The sequence below is a fragment of the Rhinatrema bivittatum genome, chromosome 3, assembly GCF_901001135.1.
Source record: "Rhinatrema bivittatum chromosome 3, aRhiBiv1.1, whole genome shotgun sequence".
NCBI lineage: Eukaryota > Metazoa > Chordata > Amphibia > Gymnophiona > Rhinatrematidae > Rhinatrema > Rhinatrema bivittatum.
In genome coordinates, this window is record NC_042617.1 from 2,551,751 (window position 1) to 2,564,553 (window position 12,803).

General features: G+C 47.4%; 1 protein-coding gene across 7 annotated transcripts in view; it reads left to right on the forward strand.

Moving 5' to 3' along the window:
• KLC4 (kinesin light chain 4) overlaps positions 1 to 12,803 on the forward strand; it is a 253,009-nt gene that overhangs the window by 141,163 nt on the left and 99,043 nt on the right. The window lies entirely within an intron of this gene.

Consider the following 12,803-nt stretch of genomic DNA (forward strand, 5'->3'; position numbering starts at 1 on the left):
GGGAAGCAGTCCAGTAGTGACAGCTACCACAAGACTAGGAAACGGCACATGTGCAAGGGAGTCAGAGCCTGGTTTTTATGAGTAGTGCTAGCACCCACAGGCTGGGTTACAGCATCTACTGAAGATGTTGCTGGTGGTCTGCCAACAGTTCAGGAGACTTGGGCAGCACTGGAGAGAAGTGTTGGCTTTTACTATCTGGATATTGGCAAGTGTCTTTGGAGAACTCAGGACATATCAAAATATGAATGTTGAAGGCTGTCTAAATGCTTGCAGTTCACATATTTTGCTTGGGGGGGAGGGCTGGAGACACTTGGGGCAGGGACAAGGTGAGAAGTCGTGTAAGAAAGCAAGATGTGATAATCCAAAGGATAAACCTGTGAAGGGTCACAAACCAAGCAAGGAGGTCCAACAGTAAGCAGTTGGGGAAACAAGACAGTCAAGCAGCGAAGAATCAGGAATTGATATGAAGCTCCTAGTCATTCTCTTGGATATATTCTGTGAGCTCTGCTTCCCTTGGGCATCCATGGCTCTTTCCCTGCTTCTTTGCCTCTGTCTCTGAGTCATCAGTCCAAATCCTGGTCTTCCCAGCAGTATTCCCTATCCCATTGATCTGGGCTTTGTGAAACTGCCTGATCAGCTCTGGCACATGTACATGATCCTCAGGCTCCCAGGGTTGTTCTCTAGACCATATCTTTGTCTATTCATATAATAATAAACTTTCCCACAACTGCTGAGAATCCAGTCTCTCTGACTTCAGATTGCTCTTGATCCTCTACCACTGTTTGTAGTGGCGGAGGAGCTCTTTCACCTGGAAATGACTTCTAATAATAAAGGCTTCAGCAATAAAGAGTAGAATGATGGTTCCCTACCACATAACCAGATGGACTCAGGACCACTGGGTTATGCTCCCCTGCCAGCAGATGGAGACGGAGTCAGGTTTCAAAGCTGACGTCACCCTAGATACAACCCTGCAGTGATCTCAGCCCTTCAGTATTCTCCGTCTCCAGCAGATGGTGGACGTACCTCTCCCTATAGGGATTGCTGTACTTTTTGGAAGGAGAAAGTCTATATTTAAATTGGAGAAAAGATTGAGTCCCGCCCTCCTGCGGTGATACCTAAAGGTCCCTCCCCCAGTTGAGAATTCCTGAGGCGATTTCCGAGATCCCTCAGATTTGTGCCTTGGTCCGTTAACCATTTCCCAGCATGGTCTTTGGTGCTTAAGCAACTGAAAGGCAGCGGGTGCAGGAAGCCAAACGAGGCGGTGATGGCCAAAGCCCTCTTCCCCCGCAGCCGGAGACAATCTCTGTACTCAGCCGGTAGGCGCAGAGCCCAGGTAAGTTTAAAAAAAAAAAATACATTTTTTTTACCTCCCAATTCAGTTGTTTGGAGGAGTTTCGGTAAGACTTCCTCCGGTCTCCTTGCTCGGCGTACCATACCGATGTCGTTCCCGACCCCATTGAGGTAAGGGGAAGTGGATTGAGCAGACCCTGATGGGCTGGGCCCTGCTTTAGGCTTGCTTGGCACACTGCATGATAGTGCATGCTGTATTGCCCTCCATAGAACTTTGGTATGTGCAGTGCATCAGCTCTGTGCACGCACTGTGTGCATAATGTTGCGTGCATACATACACACACAACCTACTAAGCGCAGAATACAGGTAAAGCTGGGTGCACTGGCTGTGTGTGCGCCTCGCCACATCCTGCCTAGGTGCTTGAAATCTGTGCACATAAAATTTTAAGCGCCAGCCGACATAACACACTTACCGCCGCCAATGGCTCCAGCAGCCAAGAAAGATAATCGCCTGCCTTTGTGTGCTGCTTGTCATATTGGAGCTTCTCAGTCTAACCTGAATTCCAACTTATGTCAGCACTGTGAGGAAGCCCAGGGAGAGCTGGGCTCCCGGGACTTTGCTAAGCCCAGTTCCTCCCATTCAGAGGATGGGTCAGCCACAGCCTTAACTGGAAGTACTCCGGATCTGAGAACCTCAGTCACTGTGTCATGCATGGGAGAGGGAAATTCAGTGGCAACTACCCCAGTACCCACTGGGCTAGACATGGACTCGTCTGCCTTCTCGTGGTTGGAATTTTTCCAGGGCCTTCAAGCCTTCATACAAGCACAGTCTGCTACCTCACTTGCCCCTGTCTGGACGGAACCTCAGCCGGTAAGCCCTCCCTCTCCCAGTCCTATCAGCAGGCCTCGAGGCATGCCTCTCCTCACAAAGGGTATTCCTGGCAGGGACCTGGATGGCAAGGATGAAGAGGAGGTTACAGATTCCTTGGAAGATGGGGAAATTCCCCTGGTTTAGAACCGAATCAGACCATGTTATGGTTTTTCCATAGAGACGAATTGCCGGCCCTGGTTTCCCAAACCCTGAAGATGCTGGGAGCTCCTGGGGCGGACTTTGACGGAACCAGAGAAGAATCTCATTCTGATTTCCCTACGGAAAGCCTCCTGCTTATTTCCCATAATGGAAGCCATCCAGGAGTTCATTGACCTGGAATGGGATGCCCCAGAAGCAAGTTTAAAGGGGGATGAGCGTTAGACGTTCTATACCCACTGGATCTGGCAGTGAGAGTTTTCGCATTTCCCTAAAGTGGATGCGCTAGTCTGTGTCGTCTAAGTGAACAATTATCCCAGTGGAGGGAGGAGCAATCTTAAAGGATGCACATGATAGATAGACGGAGTCCATCCTTAAACAGGCCTTTGACGCAGTAGCAATGAACTTAGAGGGCTTCTTGTTGTGCCCTGGTAGCTCATTTGTGCCTTCTCCCAGGAGGTGGATGACTCTGGGGTGAATTCCAGAGTGGTTATAGAACCCACCACTGCCTTTTTAGCTGACACGGGCTTCAATCTAGTCTGTACTTCGGCCAGAGGAGTGGCCTCAGTGGTGGTGGCCAGAAGACAGCTACGGCTGAGTAATTGGTCAGCAGACACAACCTCCAAAGCAAGTCTTATACAGATGCCCTTTAAAGGATCACTCCTTTTCGAAAATGAATTGGAAAAGCTGGCCAGTAAATGGGGCAAATGGTATTACAGGCATGAAAATTAGCAGGTATGAACCAATTTTCCTTTCCCCAGCTACCAGAAGATGAAAGAAAGCAGATACAGTGCCCCTCGCCTATGAGGGGGTCGATACAGGGGCTCCCAACACCTTCACCTCTGAAGAAACTCGACATTTCAGAGGTCTCTGCCCTTTAGGAGGTCTCAGTCCTTTCGTAGTTGACAGCCCAAGAAAGGGGCAGGATCAGCTTCAGGTTCGTCCCTAACCCACCAATGAAATTTTACTGACCCACCCTCAGAAGGAGGAAATAGGGGGTTGACTGTCCCTCTCTTTCCAGCAGTGAGTAAAGATCACTTCGGACAAATGGGTACTGGAGGTCATACAAGAAGGATATGTGCTGGAATTTCACAGCACTCCTCTGGACATATTCATGATGTCTCCTTGCCGCTCCCAGCTCAAGCAGCAGGCAGTGAGTGGAGACTACCCTCTTAAAGCTCCTCAGGATGAGGGCTATAATCCCAGTACTTGTGCCCCAGGATAATATGGGCCATCATACCCAAGAAGGTAGGTTCCTTTCACCCCATCCTGGACCTTAAGAGTGTTAGCCAACATCTATAAGTGAATCATTTCCACATGGAAACCCTATGCTCTATTATAATGGCAGTACAATCGGGAGAGTTCTTAACCTCCCTGGACCTATCTGAGGCCTAACTACATATTCCAATCCGGCAAGAATACAGTTTTCTACTCTTTGCAGTACTGGGTCACCATTATCAGTTCCAAGCATTGCCCTTTGGCCTAGCCACTGCTCCTAGAACATTTTCCAAAATTATGGTGGATGTAGCGGCAGCATTGAGAAAAGAGGGAATCCTGGTGCACCCGTACTTGGACAACTGGTTGATCTGGGCCAAGTCTGAGGAAGAGAGTTTCCAGGTGACCAACAGGGTGACCTCCTTGCTTCAGGAACTCTGTTGGGTCATAAACCTAGACAAAAACAGTCTCAAGCCCTCCCAGTCCTTGGAATATCTGGGAGTCCGGTTTGACACCAAGCAGGACGACGTCTTCCCTCCAACCATGCAAATAAGGAAGTTGATGTCCCAAGTGTGTCAGTTGATGAGCATGATATGGCCAACGGTGTAGAGCTATATCCCAAGTTATCGGTTTGATGGCAGCATCCCTGGAAGTAGTGCTGTGGGCGAGGGCACACGTGACCACTTCAATGCTAATTACTGTTACATTTGAACCCGCAGTCTCAAGTATTCGATTAGCCTCCACTTACCAATGCGAGTATGCTCTCGGCTCCAGTGTTGGCTGCAGGAAGCTCATCTGAGCAGAGGTGAACCCCTGTCCTCCCCGAACTGGCTGGTCCCCACAACAGATGCAAGCCTCAGAGGCTGGGGAGTGCACTGTCAGGAACAGATGGCCCAGGGGCTTTGGACTGAGGAAGAGACCCTCTGGAACATCAACCACCTGGAAGCCCGGGCAGTCAGATTGGTATGTCTACAATTCAGCCACAGAATCCAGGGTCAAGCGATCCGCATAATGTCAGACAACGCAAATAAGGCAGCCTACATCAATTGCCAGGGCGCAACCAAGAGCCAACAAGTGTTACAGGTGATGTATTTTCACCCATTCCATAAGGAGATCTATCTATAGATTATCTCAGCCTCCCACATCACAGGAAAAGACAACGTCAGAGCTGACTTCCTAAGCAGGGAGAGACTGGATGCAGAAGAGTGGGTGTTGTCAGCCAAAGCCTTTCAGCTGATTGTAGATCGCTGGGGTCTCCCGCCCATCGACCTGCTGGCCGCATCTCACAATGCAAAGGTTCCCTGATTTCTTCAGTCACAGAAGAGATCCATAGTTCCTGGGAATCGACACTCTCGTTCAGACTTGGCTGGAAGAAGAATTGCTATATGCCTTCCCTCCATGGCCCCTGCTGGGCATTTGCAGAATCGAGCACCACAGGGGGGATTAGTCCTATTAATAGCTCCAGATTGGCCTTAGGCGTCTGTGGTATGTGAACATATGGAGACTCCTGGTGGAGACAATCCTGTGCCTCCCACCACACATGGGCCTGCTACACCTGCTACAGCTGGGATCGGTCTTTCACAAGGATCCGACTCAATTCTGTCTTACGATCTGGCCCTTGAGGGGGCTTGCCTGATGAAGCAGGGATATTATGCGTTAGTAATTGCCAGCTTACTCTGCGCGCGGACGTTCTCTACGTCCCTAGCTTATGTGCGGGTCTGGAGAATATTTGAGGCCTGGTATGAGGAACACTGTGACCCCCCTCGGGCGGTCAAAATCCTACTAATTCTGGAATATTTGCAGGACAACTTGAATAAAGGTTTGACTCTTAACTCCTTGAAGGTCCATTTAGTGGCTCTCTCCTGTTTCAGGGACAAGGGGAACGGAACCCACCTGTCAACTTATCTAGATGTGGCCCATTTTCTGAAAGGGGTGAAGTACCTCTGGCCACCCCTACAGTGGCGGGTTCCCTTGTGGAACCTTAATCTAGTACTGGAATTTTTGGCAGGGCCCTCCATTTGGCCGCTGTGCAGTCTTCCTTGCGTTTATTAACCTTGAAAACAGTGTTCTTGGTGGCTATGTGCTCGGCACGTCGCATCTCTGATCTGCAGGAATTGTCATATCGGGAACCGTTCCTCTGGATGACTCCAGGAGCATTACAGCTTCGTACCGTTCCATCCTTCTTCCCCAAGGTAGTCTCAGAGTTTCATTTGAATCAGTCCATTTTGTTGTCATCCCTAGATAAGCACAAGGACATGGAAGAATATCGCCTCTTCCATCATTTGAATGTCAGTAGACTTTTGGTGCGGTATCTGGAAGTTTTAGAACCGGTCCGAAAGACAGACCGCCTTTTTGTCCTTCATGATGGAAGGAAGCAGGGAGAACCAACTTCACAGGATACCATAGGTCGCTGAATTAAGGATATGGTCACAGGAGCCTATATGGAGGCAGAAAAGCCATTACATTCTCAGGTTAAAGCTCATTCCACTAGGGCTCAGGCGGTCTCATGTGCGGAAGCTAGACTGTTGTCTGCCGTCAACATCTGTCAAGCAGAGACGTGGTCCTCCTTGCACAACTTCTCCAGGTTCTAGCGCCTGGATGTACGGGCCCGAGAGGACGCAGCCTTTGCAAAGGTGGTGTTAACAGGACTGCAGGCAGTCTCCAACCCCAATTGGGAGTAGCTTTTGTACATCCCATTGGTCCTGAGTCCATCTGGCTACATGCTAGGAAATGGAAAAATTACTTGTCTGATGATTTCATTTTCCTTAGTGTAGACAGATGGAATCATCATCCCGCCCATGCCTGCCCAAGATAAGTGCCAGGGATTTTCCGGTGGAGTGGATATCGATTCCAAGAGATTTAAGGGTATATAGCCATCCAGACCCTAGATCAGGGCATCTGTAATTTTACTGAGGTTCAATGGACATCATTCACTGAGATATCTGAGATTTCTACACCTAGAATTTCTACACCTAGAACGGAAAAATACTGAAATCATCCAAACCTCAATAATCCTCAAAGACAACCAGAAAATTGAACTAGCTGGAAAAGTACATAACCTTGGAATAATAATGGACCCTGAAATCAATCTAAAACAGCACATATCACTAAAAGTAAAGGAAGGATACGCAAAACTCATGGTACTCAGAAAACTAAAACCACTACTAACTTAAAATGATTTCCGAACAATTCTACAGGCACTAATTTTCTCCAGCACGGATTACTGTAATGCCCTGCTGCTAGGACTACCAAATACTACGTTAAGACCACTTCAAATACTTCAGAACACAGCAGCTAGAATACTAACCGGAAAAAGGAGGAGGGACCACATAACCGAAACCCTAGCGGAACTACATTGGTTACCTATTGAACACAGAATTAAATACAAAACCCTATGTACCATCCATAAACTAATTCATGATGAGAAATCAGACTGGCTAAACACAGCATTACGGGTACACGTCCCACACAGAAATCTTCGATCAGCAAATAAAGCACTCCTAACCATCCCTTCAGTTAAAACAGCAAGACTAACCCAAGTGAGGGAAAGGGCCTTATCATTAGCAGGACCTACAATATGGAACACAATGTCCCCAGAGATCAGATTACAAAGTGATCTCAAGGCATTTAAGAAAAGTTTAAAAACTTGGCTTTTTAAACAGGCATTTTACAAGGAGACGGGAGAATAGAAATTATTCAGGAATAAGCAGATAAGCACCAACACACAGTACTTATGACAATACAGTAGAGTAGTCTATGAACCCCACATCACAACTAGCATATTGATAACACTATGTATGATAAATTTACCCGTAAAAGTACTTTCAGTACACTCGGTCATGACCCACTTCTCTAAAAATTATTTTGTCTAATGATATATTGTAACCGAACCTTTGATGGCACCTGTTAGAATGTACTGTAGTACACTTTTACCTACATTAAATATGTGCCTACATGTAAACCGTTACGATGGTATATAACTTAGCGACGCTATAGAAAATATTTTAAATAAATAAATAAATGTTTGATTGGTTGAGTGCAGTTACGGTTATCCATTTTTATTCATTTTTAATCAAGCTTTTTCAATAGTAGGTCCACAATGGCTTTTGAAGAGAATACTGAAGGGCTGAGGTCACGGCAGGGGTGTATCTAGGGTGACATAAGCTTTGAACGTGATTCCATCTGCTGGCATGGGAGCATAACCCATTGGTCCTGAGTCCATCTATCTACCCTAAGGAAAACGAAATTATCAGGTAAGTAATTTCTCCATTGTATTTTATGGATCTCAGATTATTTGCCTCTCAGTAGAAAAGGGTTCATTACATTTTTGGTCCAGCTGTGTCTAAGGTTTTAACATTTTTAGATGTTGTATTGCAACCCTAATCTGGTCTCCTGCTTTCACTGGTGGCGTTTCTTCTTGTTTTTCTTTGGCTTCTGCTAAGGTTAGCTGAAGTTGTGCAGGAATCTAGTTTAGATGTGTGCTCTAATCTTATGCTCCAGGAACCTTAGTTTGTCTGACGTTCTCTCAATGAAGATGTGGGTGGAATCAGTCATTTAAAAAGAATGGGGTCTTCTGCATAGTGGGTTTTCCTGATGGAAGTTACAAAGGCAATAGAAATCCTGCTCTCCATTCTGATGGATCCTTTCCATTTGTCTGTTGGCTTGAGGGTTGTATGTGGAGGACAGCTACTTCTCAATTTCTAGTTGGGGCATTAATTCCTCCTAGGATTTTGACATGGATTAGGACCGCTTGTCTGAAAAATTCTGGGTGGGGAATGTACTTAACGTCATGTTTATTTTCACACACAGATGGATAGTAGTGTGTTCAGTTGGGAGTCCTGTGATGAGGAATAAAATGTCATTTTAGAAAAGGCATCCACTGTTACCAAAACAGTGGATTTTCCTTGGAATGTTGGTAACTCCACAATGCAATCCATAGAAATAATTTCCTTTGGTCTGTTTGGAATGGGCATTGGGACTAATAGCACTTGTGGTTTAGTTTTTGATGTTTTTGCCTTAGTAAAAACCTCCCAAGACTTCACATAATCCTGAATGTCCTTGCTCATTCCAGTCCACCCTTGTTTTTCTTACTGCAGAATGTTCCACCTATGGAACGTGTAGAGTAAATCTTCCCTGAGCCAACTTTGAGGCCTCCCTGTTCTGTTGTCTGTGATGTCAAGAAGGGGGTCTGTTTCTGAAAGTCTCTTAATTCAGGTCATCGGGTCTCTTATAATGGTGGGCATTACCTTTATCCCTTCATGATCAGGCATCAGTCTTCCCAGACTGAATCCCAGCTCAGTTAGAGTAAACACCCCTCATATTAATATGTCTGTCTGTTCTTAGATATTCCAGCTTCTTATGGTCTGTAATTAATAGGACTGGAAAACACACTCAGTCCAGTAAGTGATACCACTCTGTCTTAAACCCTGTTGTGATTGCTAGTAATGCCATGTCCCATACACTGTAATTCTTTTCCTCTAGGTATAGCTTTCATGAAAGGAAAGCACATTTATTTATTTATTTATTTATTTATTTAAAAACTTATATTCCGTGTTTTCTCAACAAGTCGAAGAAAGATGTAGAAGGTTATTGTAAGTGATTAAATTGCTTCCAAGGCACTGTTAAATGTATCTCTTTCCACCATAGACCGTCGTGTTGGGTCTAGGTATGCTGATATTAGGGCAGAGATAAATGCTTTCTTTAGCTGTGCTACTACGTCCTGCATTTCACTAGTCCATACAAATAGGGAATTTTCTTTAAGAGGATTGTCATAGATGTCATTATCTTTGAGAAACCTTAAATGAAGCTCCTATAAACAACAAATTATCAAACGCACCCCCTTGATATTCCTAGGGCCTGGCCACTGTGAGAGCAGAGTGAAAAGGGTGTGGCCAGGGGAGGAAGACCTGAGGCGGAAGGGACACTCTTTCAGTGTCCTTTTAGTGGAATTCTGTTCAAAATATTTACAACTCTGCATCTCTGAGTGCCAAGGGATGTGGTTAGTGCAGTTAGTATAGCTGTGTTTAAAAAAGGATTGGATGAGGAGGTCACGTGATGCAGTGCAGGGGAAAGCCGTGATTTTTCCCTCGCAGCGCCGACCCTCCTGCATCCAGCCTCATCCACGGCTAACTTGACTTCAAATTACTAAAGGACCTTGGGGAACCCGTACTGATTGTCTGGCAACTCCGACAAGCGCCATGGCGGCCCGCTTGAAGCAAAAAGACAAGGAGAAGGACAAGCCGCGCGGCTCTGAGGTGCAATCCAACATGGCGCCGACTACCCCGCCCCCACCGGCCAAGGCGGCGATCGCTGAAATTAAGACCGCGATATCGGAACTGTTGGGTCCGGAACTAAAAGGCATTTCTACTAAACTTACCGAGCTGGCCACGGCGTTTGCGGGCTGCGAGGCCCGCTTTTCGACACTGGAGCAGCGAGTCTCCGATTTGCAGGACGGCGCGCAAAACGTGGAGGCGGAGGTGACGGCCTTAAAACTGGTGGTGGCGAAGCAGGCAGACCGTCTAGAAGACCTAGAAAACCGGTCTCGCCGGTCAAATCTGCGCTTCCTGGGCCTCCCGGAATCGATTCCTGACAGAGAGCTTGTGACTTTTCTAGAGGGCTGGCTCACCAAAGAATTGGGCCTTACAACGGCGCACGGACCCCTGCGAGTTGAGAGGGCACACAGGCTGGGCCAAAAGAAAGAGTCGGACCCCAGGCCACGTATCATCATTGCAAAAATTTTCAATTTCGTGCATAAAGGGGAAATTATGCAGGCGACTCGGGCGGGTAAAACGCTGATGTATGACAGCAAAAAGGTCCTGGTGTTTCAGGATTTCTCGACCGCCTTGTCTGCCAAACGCCGCGCTTTAGCCCCGGTCTGCACCCAGCTCATCAATATGGGTTACCGTGCTACCTTGATGTACCCGGCTCGACTAAGGGTGGTTACCCGCGAAGGTGTCCGGTGGTTCACTGAGCACGCGGAGGCACAGGAGTTCGCAAGTACGAGGGCCTCCAGGAGTCATCCAAGCTCCCCTCGCGCTCGTGAGGACCCGGATTGAGAGCAGCGGAGGGGCTGGCAATTGTTGTTTGGAGCTCTAGCGGGCCGAATTTGGAGTTTCTCCCGTTTTTTTTCTCCCTGGGAGTCTCTTATTTCCCTTGCACGGGCTCACAGTGCTGGACTGGACCGCGTTTTTTTACTCTGGACCTTGAACTGTATGACCGCGGTTCCTGCTCTTGGCCTGCTTTACAGTTTCTATTTTTTTTCTCTCTCCTTTGCAACTAAACCCAAGATGGTCTAACTGTATGGCCCTCCCAGGGTCCATGTTCCTTCATATGTGGAGTGGATGAGGCTGGAATGCGTCGGGTGGGGGGGGGTGGGTGTTTGTATGCATGGTGGTGACTTCCTTTATTGTATGTATGGTGGGGTGGGGAGGTATAGGGATTAGGGGGGGGGGGGGGGGGGACAGGGTAAGGGACGGGGGGACTTTCATTCTGGGTTACGGGGGGGTACCATGCACGCAGTTCGCACGGTTAATTATTGTCCTATTCTGGGATTGTTCTTACAGGGAGGTTTTAGCTGGGAGAACCTTCCTGGGTATGTTCTATGTTCACTTTTGGTACGGTTTGTTCTCTTTTTAGGTCATGTCAGTTAGTGGACTGAGGTTTATATCCTGGAATGTCTGAGGTATAAATTCGCCGATAAAAAGGTCAAAAATATTGAATCATCTTAAGAAACGACAGGTGGATGTGGCTTTCCTCCAAGAGACACATCTGACAGATGTCGAACATTCCAAACTACGCAGAGGTTGGGTGGGGGATGTGTATTATGCCTCGGCCTCATCTAAGTCCGCCGGGGTAGCCATACTGTTTGGTAAACATGTACCCTTCACCATACTGCAGGAATTGAAAGATCCGCAGGGGCGCTACCTGCTTTTGGTTGTTAAACTTTTCAATGTGACAATAATACTTTGTAATGTTTATGCTCCCAATAATGATACGGTGGGCTACCTCCGGGCCTTGCAGGGTTTGCTACTGCCCTATCTCGAGGACTTTGTTATCCTGGGAGGGGATTTCAATGCGATCCGGGATTTAGACTTGGACAAATCCATTCGTAGCCCACGGGATCGGGCTGTCAGTGCCAGTTTGGCACAGCTTGAGCAGTCGGTACATCTTCTTGATGCCTGGCGGCTCTTACACCCGAGTGAGAGGGACTTCACGCACGTGTCGCGGGCACATGCGACGTGGTCACGGTTGGATTATTTCTTTATTAGTGATAAATACTTTACAAAGGTTAATGATGCGTGTATCGGCGATATTCTTATCTCCGATCATGCTCCAATTTGGTTGGATGTGCAGGTCTCCCCTTCTGCTCCTACTCCCCGGCAGTGGCGTTATCCATATTTTTTGGCAGATGATATCCCCTTTCAGGAATATTTACGGGTACGATGGCAGGATTATGCGACTCTTAATGAGGAATATAAATCCGACCCTGTACTTTTTTGGTACACCGCTAAAGCGGTGATACGGGGAGATATTATCTCGTATGTCGCCCGTCGACGGAAAGCCCTTGATGCGAGTCTCCTCACTTTAAGCGTTCAGTTGCAGAAGCTTAAACGGCATTTAGCTAGTACTAATCTCCCGGAGGACAGGGCGGCCCATCGGGTAATGCAGGGGAAAATAAATACTTTATTACACCAACGAGAAAAGAAGAGCTTGCTCTATTATCAATATCGGATGCACCGCTATAGCAATAAGTCGGGCAGGTTACTCCATAGCTTAGTGAAGGCGTCTCGCTCCTCTAAGCACATACCCGTAATCCGTTCGGACACGGGAGTTCTGCATACGGATGCTAAGGCCATTCTCGCACAGTTTCAGACATTTTTTTCTTGTCTTTATACTAAGGGGGATTGGCAGCCTGATGTCTGTGCTCAGTTCTGTGCGAAGCTGGATCTACCAGCTCTTACAGGGACGCAAAGGGAGAAGCTGAATCTGCCACTTGAGCAGGATGAAATTCAAAAGGCCATTCAACAGTCCAAACGATATAAAGCGCCGGGGCCAGATGGGTTTACTGCTGAGTTTTATAGAAGCTTGGTGGATCTGGTTAGCCCGGCTCTGGCTCTGACGTTTACCGCCCTAACCACTCAGGGGCAATATCCCCCCCATGTGAATCGAGCCCATATAACACTTATAGCCAAGCCGGGGAAGGATGCCACTTCAGTGACCTCCTATCGGCCTATTTCGCTTCTCAATGTTGACCAGAAGCTATTGGCCAAAA